We start from the raw sequence: 13,208 nt of genomic DNA on the forward strand, positions 1-13,208 counted from the left end.
ATGCTATTGAAGAATTGAGTTAAATTTGTAAGACACCCAGTCAGTGTTCGCTGAGAATTAAATTGCTTTTGTTGGAAAAAATACATTGGAGAAGGTTAAACAAATTCACCTGTATCTTTCTGGATACAAGCTTTGAACTAGTTAAATTCGTATTTAAAGGGTTTCTTCCAGGTACATTCAATTTAATGGAAACCTGTTGGAGTTTACCTAGAATGCCAAACTGTTAAAAGAGGCAACTCTGGGTATTTACACTAAAAGTGGCACTTAGTTTTGCCTTTTAACTTGTCAGCAATGGAAAATTCCTCCACACTAAAGACCATTAAGAGGAATGGGATTGTTTCTTGGCACCAGAGGGTATTTGGTGGGGTATGGAAAGAAAACATGAGAACTTTTATCTAGCTATCTATTTTTTTTTTTTTTTGAAAGAAAACATTTTGATTTCTTTATTGTATACGTAAGGACATCTTTTCAGACTGGGATCTATCTTGTCTATTTTTAAATCTTATCCTTTTCTACGTTTGTGTGTAGTTTATTGTGTATATAATATATCAGTACTCTAATGCTATATATAATTTATAAATAAATAAATGTTAGGCATGCATACTTGGTATAAAATAAACATCATTTAAACAAGGAATGGTGTTGGGGAAGGTAAGTCTTTCCTTAGCCTCAAGTTCACAGGCCAATGGGAAGGGAAATGAGTGATATCAGCAATTCCAAACATGAGCTCACACAATAATCATAAGTACACGAATAATAATATCCTATATTTTGTCCTCACAACAACCCCATGAGATCTAAGGAACTAATTTTATAGAAGAGACACAGATCTCAACAGGTCAAATCAATTAAAACATATCTAGGTGTCAAAACTAAGTCCAGTTTTATCCTCGGTTTTGGAGGGATAATGGTATTTTTATTTTTTATTTTTATTTTTTGTCCATGCCGCATGGCATGTGGGAGCTCAGTTCCCTGACCAGGGATTGAACCAGTGTTCCCTGCAGTGGAAGCACAGAGTCTTAATCACTGAACAGCCACGAAAGTCCCAATGGTATTTTTTGTTGTTTGTAGTAGATTTATTCTCCTATTTAAGATTTGCAGACAATAAAATTTTTTTTCCCTGGGATAAACAACAAATAACAAACACATATATATATACGTGTGTGTGTATATATATATATATATATATATATACATATATATGATAATTGGATTGTAAATTAGGGGAAATTAACCATAATTTTGTAGGTACTCAAAAAGAGATCAGAAGTATACTTATCCAAAATAGATAAATCTTTGGTGGTGTTAAATTACCACCCTGGATTATCAACCTGACTTCTCAACGTTCTAGAAACCCAAAGTTAAGATTGTCTTACTTTCTGGTAACTAACCAGGTGCTGACTTGACATTGTTGGCACAGGGCAATGCGACTTAGGCCCACATAATGCTAGTGTTACTCACTGTATGGATGAGAAAGGTGCTTAGAAAGGTGATTATATTTTGAGGAACGCTTATGTAACAGCATGAGGGCTAATGTCCGTTGTTCATTTAGTATAGGGCTCTTCCTACATCGTTATGATTTTCAAACATTTGTTAGAACTTAGAGCACTAGGCCCACCTGACTGCATATCATTTGCAAGGAGGGAGATCTCAGTGTCAAGTATGGATCAGGAACTCTGAATCAAGACCAAAAGGTGCAAAAGAATTGAACCAAAAATCAATCAGTAGATGAGGCCTGGACACAGGGTATCGGTCACAATGAAGCAACACTGAACCCATTAAGCTCCATGGTTTGCACCCTTTGCACTCTTTTTAGGTGATCACTGATCAATTAGAAAGGCCCAAGGGAAACGGCGGTGAGTTGGAAGGCTGCCCCCAGCTCTCTAAGGGTTTGCATTTGGCCAAGAGCATAAGGCCAGAGGCATAAATTAAAAGCAAATTCAAAAAGTCCAAGTAGACTGTGATAGTCTCAAAGACATGAGACTTCAGAGCTACACACTTGTTATTATATTTGTCATGAAGTAGTAAATACTTTGAAATTGAAAATACATCCACTTTTTAAGGGAAGACTCTGTCAGATCAGAGCAAAGGCTAACCAAGTCCAAGTGTGACACAGTTACGTTTGTCAAGAGCGGATTATGAAGAACAGTAGTTTCTTTAGTCGTGACATTTTAAGCAAAGTAAACATTTTCAAAGTGGTTTCATAACAAACTGATGGTGCTATATATTTTTTAATTTCTTCCTAACGTGAAGTGGTCAAAAGCAGAATTACAGAACAACTTGTTTGTGTGTGAGCTAAAATAATTTTAGCATCATGCTATAAGAATGATTCCTTCTACAGAGTCTATAAATGGAATAAAAGGACTGTTGAAGATGCCTTCCGTGTTATGGGAGGATGGAAAATTTCTCGGATGTTCTCACATCATTTTGATAAGAGAAAGCTTTATTTCCTTATTATTGCTACTGCTCTGGACTTAACAAGAAACTCTTTTCTTTCTTGAGATACTTAACTTATTAATCTGCAGACTTCTACCCAAGAACATCCCTACTCTGAGAGTCACCCTTCTGGAACATTGAGAGAAGAGTCCACATGAATCTCCAAGTCCATTAAGAAGAAAAATGGATAATTAGGAACCCAAGAATTATTTATAAATAAATCAAGACCATTCACTGCTCGGATGCTGTTTTCTTGTTGTGCAATCACTGCTACAGCTGGTCAGTGTACATATTTGACCATGCATGTGTCATCATCTTGGGATACAAGTAACAAAAGTCATGTGGCAATTTGTAATGTACATTTTTCTCTTAACAAAAATAGGAAAAAAGTCATCTACAATATCACAGAATTCCAGCATTCTGTGTCTCTATCACTTGTAATAATTCTTTATCAAGTGGCCAACTAGAAAATTTCTGGAATGTTGTATAAAGAAACTATGTCTATCTCTGAGGTGAGGGATGTGTGGAGATGTTAGAATTTGACCATGAACATATCTGATTTTCTGAAGCATATATGAAGGAACTGCTATCCATGCACTTCTATTTACAGTCAATCCTTGATTGCACTAGGCTGTTATAAGGTTTGATTGACATTGGCCTGGTCCCTGATTGGGTAAATACCTTTAAGTTGAGTTTTATTATACTTTGGGTTTTATTCAAAGTCACTATAAAAAAATAATCATATAAAGTTCCTTACAGTATTATCAACAATATATTGTTGTTTTCCATTCAGTAGTCTTGATTGGAAACATGAGTGAGAAAAATTTTTCTTTAAATTCAGTGCTAGGAAGAGCTTTGCTTCCACTGAGGAACTATCAGTCCCTTTTGAAAAATGGTGATTATGTAACTGGCTGGGGCACTTGGCTACCAAGAAGCTCACTGGTTTAATTTGTTACTCAGTGGCACGTTTACTCTTACCTGTGTGCTTTTCCTTGGATTCTATTTTATACTTATAAATATTTATTTAAAAATTTTACTGTGCCTGTCTTTGTGAGTTGTTCAAATCCCTTGTTCAATGAAGTGGTGGTATAAGTAAATATAAATTAATACCAATTTTTTAAAGAGATCAATTTTGGGAATAAAATAAATGACTCCATGGAATTCCCATGGAATTACTTCCTCCCTACTCAAATCAATGGTATTAGAGTTTCCCTCTTGGGAATTAAGGCTGGAATCCTTTTTCCATTTCTAATTGAATGTGACTTTGGGAAAATTAGCTGGAAGCTCTACCCCAGGGAGATGTCAATGTTAATAAAATTCTAAGGTATTTGCTAACTCATCATTTTCACTATAATCACAGCATGTTAGAATTTTGTGTACTAAAGTTTTCCTTTTTAGATAAACTAGAGAACAAATAGTTTGAAAGCATCTATTGAGCATTTTGTTTTTTTCCCCATTAACGCATGAGAAATTTGATCATTTATTTTATCTATAAGTGAAATTAGTAGGGAGGGAATATGAGCCATTCCTGATGGCAAAACTTGAGGTGGTGATAAATTTTAAGTTTTAGAATGGGTACTATTATTTACATGGCTCAAAATTCAAAAAATACAAAATTATATCTAGTTCAGTTTATCTTCAAACCCTGCCTTCCAGTTGTCTAGCTCCCTTCCCAAGAAGCAACCAATCTTATCAGTTTCTGGTATATCTTTTCAGAGACATATTATGCTTCTACAAACAAACAACTGTATACAATTTCCCCTTTTTAATAGAAAATAACATACTATTACATAATTGTTTTGCATTTAAAAATGTGTGCACATAATGTATCTTGGAGATCTTTTCATGCAAGTTCAAAGAGCTTTCTCATTCTTTTTTTTTAAGCCTTCATAGGATGTCATTTTCTGGCTATATCATAATTTACCAGTCTTTTATTAATGAATGTACTTTAAAAAAAATCTTTTGTTATTAAAAATGCTGAAATGGACAAGCTTACCTGCCATTTCTCACGTGTGTTGTAAGATAAATTCTTATAGGTAGACTTACTACTGGCTCAAAGGATATGTGCCTTTATAATTTTGTGAGGTATTGTGAATTGCCCTTGATGGAGATCATTCTAATTTACATTCATAATCTGCATTGTGACTGCTTGTTTCTCCACACTTCTGCCAACACACAGTGGTTATCAAACTTTCTAATCTTTGTCAATCTGAGCAGTGAAAAAATGGTTTCTCAGTATAGTTTTAATTTGCAGTTTTCTAATGGAGACAAAAAATGCTAACTTTTTTTTTTTTTTTTTTTTTTTAGGACAAAGGACCACAAAGTTATGTGGGGTTATTATCACCCTTAGTATTGTTCCTGGAGTCTGTAGCAGGTCAACATTAGAGTTCAGAGATCAAGAACATGGCAACATGCCCAGAACCAAGATGGAAAAAAAAGTCAGAGGCCCCATTTCAAGCATATTTGCCTTGACAGAGTCCCAGATGATGTCCCTAGAAGGTAACTTCTGTTTTTATGTGGATGCAATTAGAAGCTAAGTTTCAGATTCCCCAATGGCCCCAAAAGCTGATTCTAAATACTTAGGAGAAGGTTTTGTTTTGTTTTTGTTTTTTCCCTTCAATCTATACCATGGAAAAATGAAGTAAAACAGGTTCTATATTTATAGATATAACTAGGCCACACAATAGAACTTGTGGGGGGTTGGACCAAGTCACCTGGGTCACATGAGGGTTATAAAGATTAAATGGTACGTTTAACACTGGAGTATTCTGCTTAGGGAGGAGGCATGTTGCTAATTAGCATATTTGCCTGGTGACTTGCAGAAACAATGTTAGTGCTTTGTTTTATTTTGGTTTGTTTTTTGGTGCTTTTGCATAAGGGAGAACCATTCAACGGTGTTTAATGCTGTACCTCTTTAAAAATAATCACAAAGGACTGTCAACATGTAATGGAATAAAAAGATCAGGAGTTAGGTTAGCTGGGTTTGTGCTTGCCCCTCACTAGCTGTGTGACCTTGAGCAAATCGCTTCACCTTTCTGAGCTTCCATTTCCTCACTTGAAAAATGGAGGTAATAATCTGACCTATATACCACTGGATCTTGCTGAAGAACTAATGGAACACTGTGCGCATGAAAAGGCTTTATAACAGTAAATGGCAATTCATCTGTTAGTTGATCTGATAGTGATAGTATAGAAAACTTGGTCAATTACAGTATCCTCAGCTTAATTCTCAGAAAAAAAATTACTTCTCTTAAAAATCTTTCGGCAAATCCAAACCAGGTAATTAAACATTTCAAAAAATTTCGACTCAAGTTGCCCGACATTTAATGGTTCAATAATGTTACATCCCTCGTAGGTGGACTAGCCCCTTTGGAAAAGCTTTGTATTAAAACTATGCCGATAGATGAAAATATTCTATGGGCCTAATAGACAGCTGTGGTTGAAATTTGTTCAGTTTAGCAAAAAGGACGTAATTTGTGTTTAGAGAAAAGTGGGTCGGGCCTCGTTTCTGCCCCTGGTGTGCTAGTCTCCTTTCCACTTTTTATTCGAAGATCTAACAGCTGGAGCTCATGGCTTTAACCTTTAATAGGTGTTTGCCGGTAAACCTCTTAGAAGCGCGAAGATAAGACAGAGCGGGAGTCGGACACTCTGAAGAGACAATCTCTGCTGGTTCCTTGCAAACCTCCGGCCAGATAATTCTGCCACCTTCCCACTCCCTATCCCCACCCCGTCCCGCCCTCGCGGCCCTGCCCCACGGCTAGCGGGAAGCCAGGGAGCTCGCACGGAAAACACAGGTGGCAAGAGGGGGAGTAGGAGGCAAGATCCACTCGGCAGCAGGCCAGGTTTGGGGCCCCAGCTCCGGGCACGGCTGAGCCCCGGTCGCCCGCGGGGACCTGCGTGGTTTCGGACCTGTGAGGTCTCGGGCCTGTGTGGTCTCCGACCTGCGCTTCTACCAGGTGCGCAGACAGCAGCCCGGGGCGCCGCGTCGCGCGTGGCAACAGGTGCATCGCGGCCCGGAACAGACGCCGCAGGCGTGGGGCGGGTCGGCACTTAGCCCGGGAGCGCGCGCGGCTCCGGGATTGGGACCCGGGAGCGCGAGAGGAGGGAGGGAGCTGGCGGGCGGGCCAGGCCCGCCTACCTGCGGAGTGGAGCTGAGCTGAGCGGAGCGGAGCGTGGCGGGAGCCTCCAGGGCCGGTGTCTCGAGGTACAGACCCGCACGTCTTTCAAGTTTCTTGGGGCGCAGCGCCCTTGGCTGCCGCCTGGCCTTTGTCTCCAGCTGCGAGGCGGCGGCGGGCGAGGGGGGCAGAGGGGGCCGCGTTTTGCTATTTACAAGTTTCCCGAGCTCCCCGCCCTGGCTCCACCCCCCGCGGCCGGAGAGGCTGGGAGGCTGGGGCGCCCCGGACTCCGGGTTCCCGCGTGGCAGTTGCAGCGGCGGGCGGGGGCGGGAGTTGGCGACAAGCCGTGGGTCCCCAGGTGCAGGCGCTGCCCGCTGGGCACTGGTTGCACCCGGGCCTCCCGGGTGGGCCTGGCGCGACTCCGCCGAGGGTCCAAAGGGCGCCCGGGCTCGGAGTGCTGGTCTCCCGGCTCCCCGGGGGGCTCGGGGTTGGCTCGAGGCGCTGCGGGTAAGTGCGGAGTTGCGTCGATTGCCGCTGCCCAGCCGGTGCGCAGTGGGGATCGCGGGCGAGGGTGGAGAGCGGACCCCCTGAACGCGACCGTCACAGGGTGCCGGACTGGCTCCGAGGGAGGGGGCGGGTATTCTGGGACCTTGGGTGCCAAAGTTGGGGGAAAGGTGGGGAGGCTGCGGAGGGCTGGTCTCACGGGGTGGGGGTGGGGGGTGGGGGGTGGGGGGCGGGGGGCGGGGGGCGGGCAGCGCAGCTCGTGCGGAAGGGACGGATGCGGATCACGTAGCTGTCACCTTGAAAGTGACCGAAGGCATTTACTTTAGAGTTAGTTACGCAGACTGACAAGCCCGCAGCCGGAAGCCGCCTACCAGACACTTGACCCGCCTGGGCCCGTCCGGACCCCCCTGGGCCTGGCACTCAGCTTTCCTGCTGGGCGGTTCGCTTGGGCCCATTCTCAGCATAAGCACTCAGGGCTGAAAAGATGGCATTAATGAGGTTGCTGTAATTCCCAAGGTCCTCTCGCCTGTGTCTTATTACTTCCTGCGGTTCACATGTGCTTTTCTAGCTCTTTAGAAAAATCCACTCTTAACTAAGGTCACCTGATTGACTACAGTAATTAGTGGACTTAGGTGTTTACCTACCTTAAATCTTTGTCCTTTTTTTTTTTTTCAGACATAAACTCTTTTCTACTAAGTTATTTATTGATTCTGACTTGGACTAATTTATTTTGCAGTAAGAATGGAGAGATTAATTCTTCATTTAGCCTGCAAAAGTTTTACATGCCCCATTAACTACTATTTGTTTCAAGTAGTCAGTGTACTAAGAAAAGAAATCCACTGTGTTTTGTTTTCTTTGTTTGAATAAGGTCTTAGGCGAAACAGGGGAGATGAAAGCATTTGTGTTTTGCCAGGTGATAGGAATTCAATCGTCTTCACATGAAACCTTGAGCCCTTGGGCTGGAGGGAGAACGTGTCAGGCATGGAGGGAAGGAGGCAGACCATCTAGGAGGCAGGGGAATTTAAAAAAATGAGAGTAGCTCCTTCCTGGGAACCTGTGACCTCCTTAGGGAGTTTAGATTCACTCAGATAACAGTGTGTGGTTAACCCTGAAAGGAATTGCATAGTTGGAATTGCAGTTCTGTATGCAAACCTATTTTTCAGGGATAATTAGGGCAGGAAATGATGGGCAATTTAAATTGAACCAATGATGTCCTGTTTGTATAGTGCTTTACAATGTATAAAGTGCTTTTATTGATTTTTTTTTTTCTCCCCTCAAGTACAAAATTTCTCAAGTACAAAAGTTAGGCTCTAGAGTGCAGGCTCAGTAGTTGTGGCGCACAGGCTTAGTTGCTCCGTGGCATGTGGGATCTTCCTGGACCAGGGCTCAAACCCATGTCCCCTGCATTGGCAGGTGGATTCTTAACCACTGCGCCACCAGGGAAGTCCCACAGTATTTTCTTTATACTTGCTAACCTATAGCAGATTTACTTATTATGGTATATAGTTTATATAAAACTGTATAACTGTAGTTAATACTGTTGTATGATGTTTTCTTTTCTGCTTAACGTATCATGAGAAACTTCCCATGTCATTACAGTTCTACATAATATTAGTGGCTACATAATACTACACTGTATAGATGTAACAATTTATTTAACCATTTCCTTATAGCTGAACTTTTCATTTATTTCCAATTACTATTATTAAATATATACTGATGCAACAAATATCCTTTATAAAACTTTATATATCCTATATTTCCTTAGGATGGAGTCCTGTGGAATACAGCTGATGGCTCAAAGATCTATCGATACAGAGTGACCACTGCTTTCTAAAAAAAAATGTTTTACCAAAGTTTGTTCCCACCAGTTCCCACTCTATGAGAGTACTTGTGTTACTGTATTTGTGTTAATATGGAGATTCATCCTGCAAAGGAAAAATAATTATTGCCAGCCTTATAGGTGAACAGTGCTATCTCACTATTTAAATTTCATTTCTTTGATTCCAAATGATGTTGAATATAAAAAATCTCTAGTTATTTTCCATTTTTATTCCCTTTTAATTGAATGTAGTGCCCAATTTTTCTCCTGGAGATACTAGTATTTTTCTAGTAATTCATAAGAGCCTTTGATAGTAAACTTTTGCCTTTCGTCGTGCAGGTATTCCCCCCCACCCCAATTTTGTCTTTGTCTTATAAAGACAAACACTTAGCACATGTTTATAGTCGTTTTGACTTATAGAAGTTCTGTACTTTAATGTAGCCAAATCTGTTGACTTTCTCAAAAACAAAAATTTTAACTCTTCTGAATCATAGCCCAAGAATGATGTATGACCGTGGCACAAGATAACTTTTAAAAGAATTCTCCAGAATTCTGAATTAGATTTTTTTCAAATCCATTAGGAGAATCTCCATGTCTTGGAGTAGAGACTGTTGCAAACAGATTGCTCTGTTGATGAGAGATAGTTGTGCATGGTATGTAACATTAGGAACAGCATTCTTTGAAATCTGAGAAGAAAGTTTTAAATCCCAGGGAATGAGCCTTTCAGATCTGTTCTGTGATTATGTAAACTGGGCTCACAATCCATTTATCGTCAATAGTTCATTTATAGTATTATCTTGTCACAATTTTTCTTTTTATATTCATTATTGTAGTTTCATACTGAATTGTTTTTTTTTAAATGTTAACACTTTTTAAAAAATTTATTTTATTTTTTATTTTTTGGCTGTGTTCGGTCTTCGTTGCTGTGTGTGGGCTTTCTCTAGTTGCGGCGAGCCAGGGCTGCTCTTCGTTGAAGTGCGTGGGCTTCTCATTGCGGGGGCTTCTCTTGGGGCAGCATGGGCTCTAGGCGCGTGGGCTTCAGTAGTTGCAGCACGCAGGCTCAGTAGTTGTGGCTCACAGGCTCTAGAGCACAGGCTCAGTAGTTGTGGCACACGGGCTTAGTTGCTCCGCGGCATGTGGGATCTTCCTGGACCAGGGCTCAAACCCGTGTCCCCTGCATTGGCAGGCGGATTCTTCCCCCCCCCACACACACACTGTATTTTATTTTTACAAGAGATAAATTAACTGACACCAAGCATTGTAAATGGATGACCACAACAAAAGCAACAATGATTGCAATTACCAAACACGAAACATACTCTTACTATGTCATAATTCAGTCCAGTAATCCTCCACTGTAACAGCTCCTTTACTTTGCAGTGAAAATTGATTTGTATATTTTTTGCCTCTGAGTCCTTGTGGGATTTTTTTTTTTTATTCAAACAGAAAGTCACAAAAATTATAATCATCCCCATCAGTTCACTCAGTCCCATGTAATTAATTTTTGTTATCTTGATCTTTTGTTAGCACTTTTATGAATTCATCAGATTTCCATTAGAGTTCTGAAAATGCTTATTCAGTTCAGCAGTATAGTCAGTTACCAGAAACCTGTGCTTGTCAGAGTCTTTTCCATGAATTCCTTGAAGATGAAACCCTTTTATAGGAACATTTTTGCAAAAGCATCAGGGTACACCCAGAACTGTCTGTAAATGACAAAAGACTTAAAAATGACCAGGGTTAAAGTTTTGATGAAAGTTCATAATAATGCAATTGACAAGGAAATTTAGTTATTTCTGAGATATACATTTTAAAGTAATAACTAGAATTATGACTTATAACATTATACCAGAACATATAAGATTTTTAGAAATTTCATGTAATGTCTGAAACATTTATATTAACATATTTCCATACAAATAACCCAAAGAAAGTTTAGTATTAGTTGGTTTTTTTTGTTTGTTTTTTATACTGCAGGTTCTTATTAGTCATCAGTTTTATACACATCAGTGTATACATGTCAATCCCAATCGCCCAATTCAGCACACCATCCCCCCACCCCACCGCGGTTTTCCCCCCTTGGTGTCCATATGTTTGTTCTCTACATCTGTGTCTCAACTTCTGCCCTGCAAACCAGTTCATCTGTACCATTTTTCTAGCAGTAGCCACTGCTCCAGCAGGGAAGCCCCATACTGAATTGTTGATATGAGTCTTTTTTTTTTTCTTTTTTTTTTTTTTTTGTGAATTATGACTGTTTATTTCACATGTCCCCCTCTTTGAACAACCACAACATAGACATTCAAGAAAAAGAAGAAAACAGTCTTCAGCTGATTCAAACCAGTGATACCAAAAGACTCACTATCTGTACTTATACACAGGATAACTATATTCTTAAGTAACCAGAGTTACTCCTACACCTTTCGTTTTCTTTTCCTTACCCATCCTCATCTCTATTTTTTTTTTAACATCTTTATTGGAGTATAATTGCTTTACGAGGGTGTGTTAGTTTCTGCTTTATAACAAAGTGAATCAGCTATACATGTACATATATCCCCATATCTCCTCCCTCTTGCGTCTCCCTCCCACCCTCCCTATCCCACCCCTCTAGGTGGTCACAAAGCACCGAGCTGATCTCCCTGTGCTAGTGGCTGCTTCCCACTAGCTATCTATTTTACATTTGGTAGTGTATATATGTCCATGCCACTCTCTTCATCCCAGCTTACCCTTCCCACTCCCCGTGTCCTTAAGTCCATTCTCTACATCTGCATCTTTATTCCTGTCCTGCCCCTAGGTTCTTCAGAACCTTTTTATTTTTTTTTCTTCTTAGATTCCATATATTTGTGTTAGCATATGATATTTGTTTTTCTCTTTCTGACTTATTTCATTCTGTATGACAGACTCTAGGTCCATCAGCCTCACTACAAATAACTCAATTTCGTTTCCTTTTATGGCTGAGTAACATTCCATTGTATATATGTGCCACATCTTCTTTATCCATTCATCTGTTGATGGACACTTAGGTTGCTTCCATGTCCTGGCTATTGTAAATAGAGCTGCGATGAACATTGTGGTACATGACTCTTTTTGAATTATGGTTTTCTCAGGGTATATGCCCAGTAGAGGGATTGCTGGGTCGTATGGTAGTTCTTTTTTTTTTAAATAAATTTATTTATTTTATTTATTTATTTTTGGCTGCGTTGGGTCTTTGTTGTTGTGCACAGGCTTTCTCTAGTTGCGGCGAGCGGGGGCCACTCTTGTTTGCAGTGTGCGGGCTTCTTGTTGTGGTGGCTTCTCTTGTTGCAGAGCAGGGCTCCAGGCGCATGGGCCTCAGTAGTTGTGGCTCGCGGGCTCTAGAGCGCAGACTCAGTAGTTGTGGCGCACGGGCTTAGTTGCTCTGCAGCATGTGGAATCCTCCCGGACCAGGGCTCGAACCCACGTCCCCTGTGTTGGCAGGCAGGTTCTTAACCACTGTGCCACCAGGGAAGCCCCGTATGGTAGTTCTTTTTTTTTGAATTTTTGAATTTTATTTTATTTATTTTTGTATACAGCAGGTTCTTATTAGTTATCCATTTTATACATATTAGTGTATATATGTCAATCCCAATCTCTCAGTTCATCACAACCCCCCCCCCACTTTCCCCTCTTGGTGTCTATACGTTTGTTCTCTACATCTGTGTCTCTATTTCTGCCCTGCAAACCGGTTCATCTGTACCATTTTTCTAGGTTCCACATATATGCGTTAATATACGATATTTGTTTTTCTCTTTCTGACTTACTTCACTCTGTATGATAGTCTCTAGATCCATCCATGTCTCTACAGATGACCCAATTTCGTTCCTTTTTGTGGTTGAGTAATATTCCATTGTATATATGTGCCACATCTTCTTTATCCATTCATCTGTCAATGGGCATTTAGGTTGCATCCATGACCTGGCTATTGTAAATAGTGCTGCAATGAACATTGTGGTAGATGTCTCTTTTTGAATTATGGTTTTCTCAGGGTATGTGCCCAGTAGTGGGATTGCTGGATCATATGGTAATTCTATTTTTAGTTTTTTAAGGAACCAGTATGAGTCTTTTCTTGATGTTTGATAAGATATATATGTAATTTAAAATGTTTTCCAAATTAATTTTTAACACTACTCATAAACTATTGATTTGAAGAGGGGGAAAAAAAAAAAGCCTTCCAGATTTCTCAAACTTGGGTTATCTTTCCATACGATGGAAGCTTAAATATACCCTGAGGATGTTTAAAGACCTCACTAAGAGTGCTCTCCATAGGAGCCTGAGTTCCTGCCTTTCACTCCCCATCTTTTCCAGCCTAACAATAAGCC

The 13,208-nt window shown here is 40.4% G+C and overlaps 1 protein-coding gene across 1 annotated transcript in view; it reads left to right on the forward strand.

The window, feature by feature from the left end:
* The first annotated feature begins 6,843 nt into the window (after window positions 1-6,843).
* The window catches only part of MTUS1 (microtubule associated scaffold protein 1), a 160,568-nt gene continuing 154,203 nt past the window's right edge, over window positions 6,844-13,208 (forward strand). The window contains 1 exon segment of the mRNA XM_061177204.1: window positions 6,844-7,058. The gene's annotated coding sequence lies outside the window, so the exon portion shown is untranslated.

The sequence above is a fragment of the Eubalaena glacialis genome, chromosome 20, assembly GCF_028564815.1.
Source record: "Eubalaena glacialis isolate mEubGla1 chromosome 20, mEubGla1.1.hap2.+ XY, whole genome shotgun sequence".
NCBI classification, from domain to species: Eukaryota; Metazoa; Chordata; class Mammalia; order Artiodactyla; family Balaenidae; genus Eubalaena; species Eubalaena glacialis.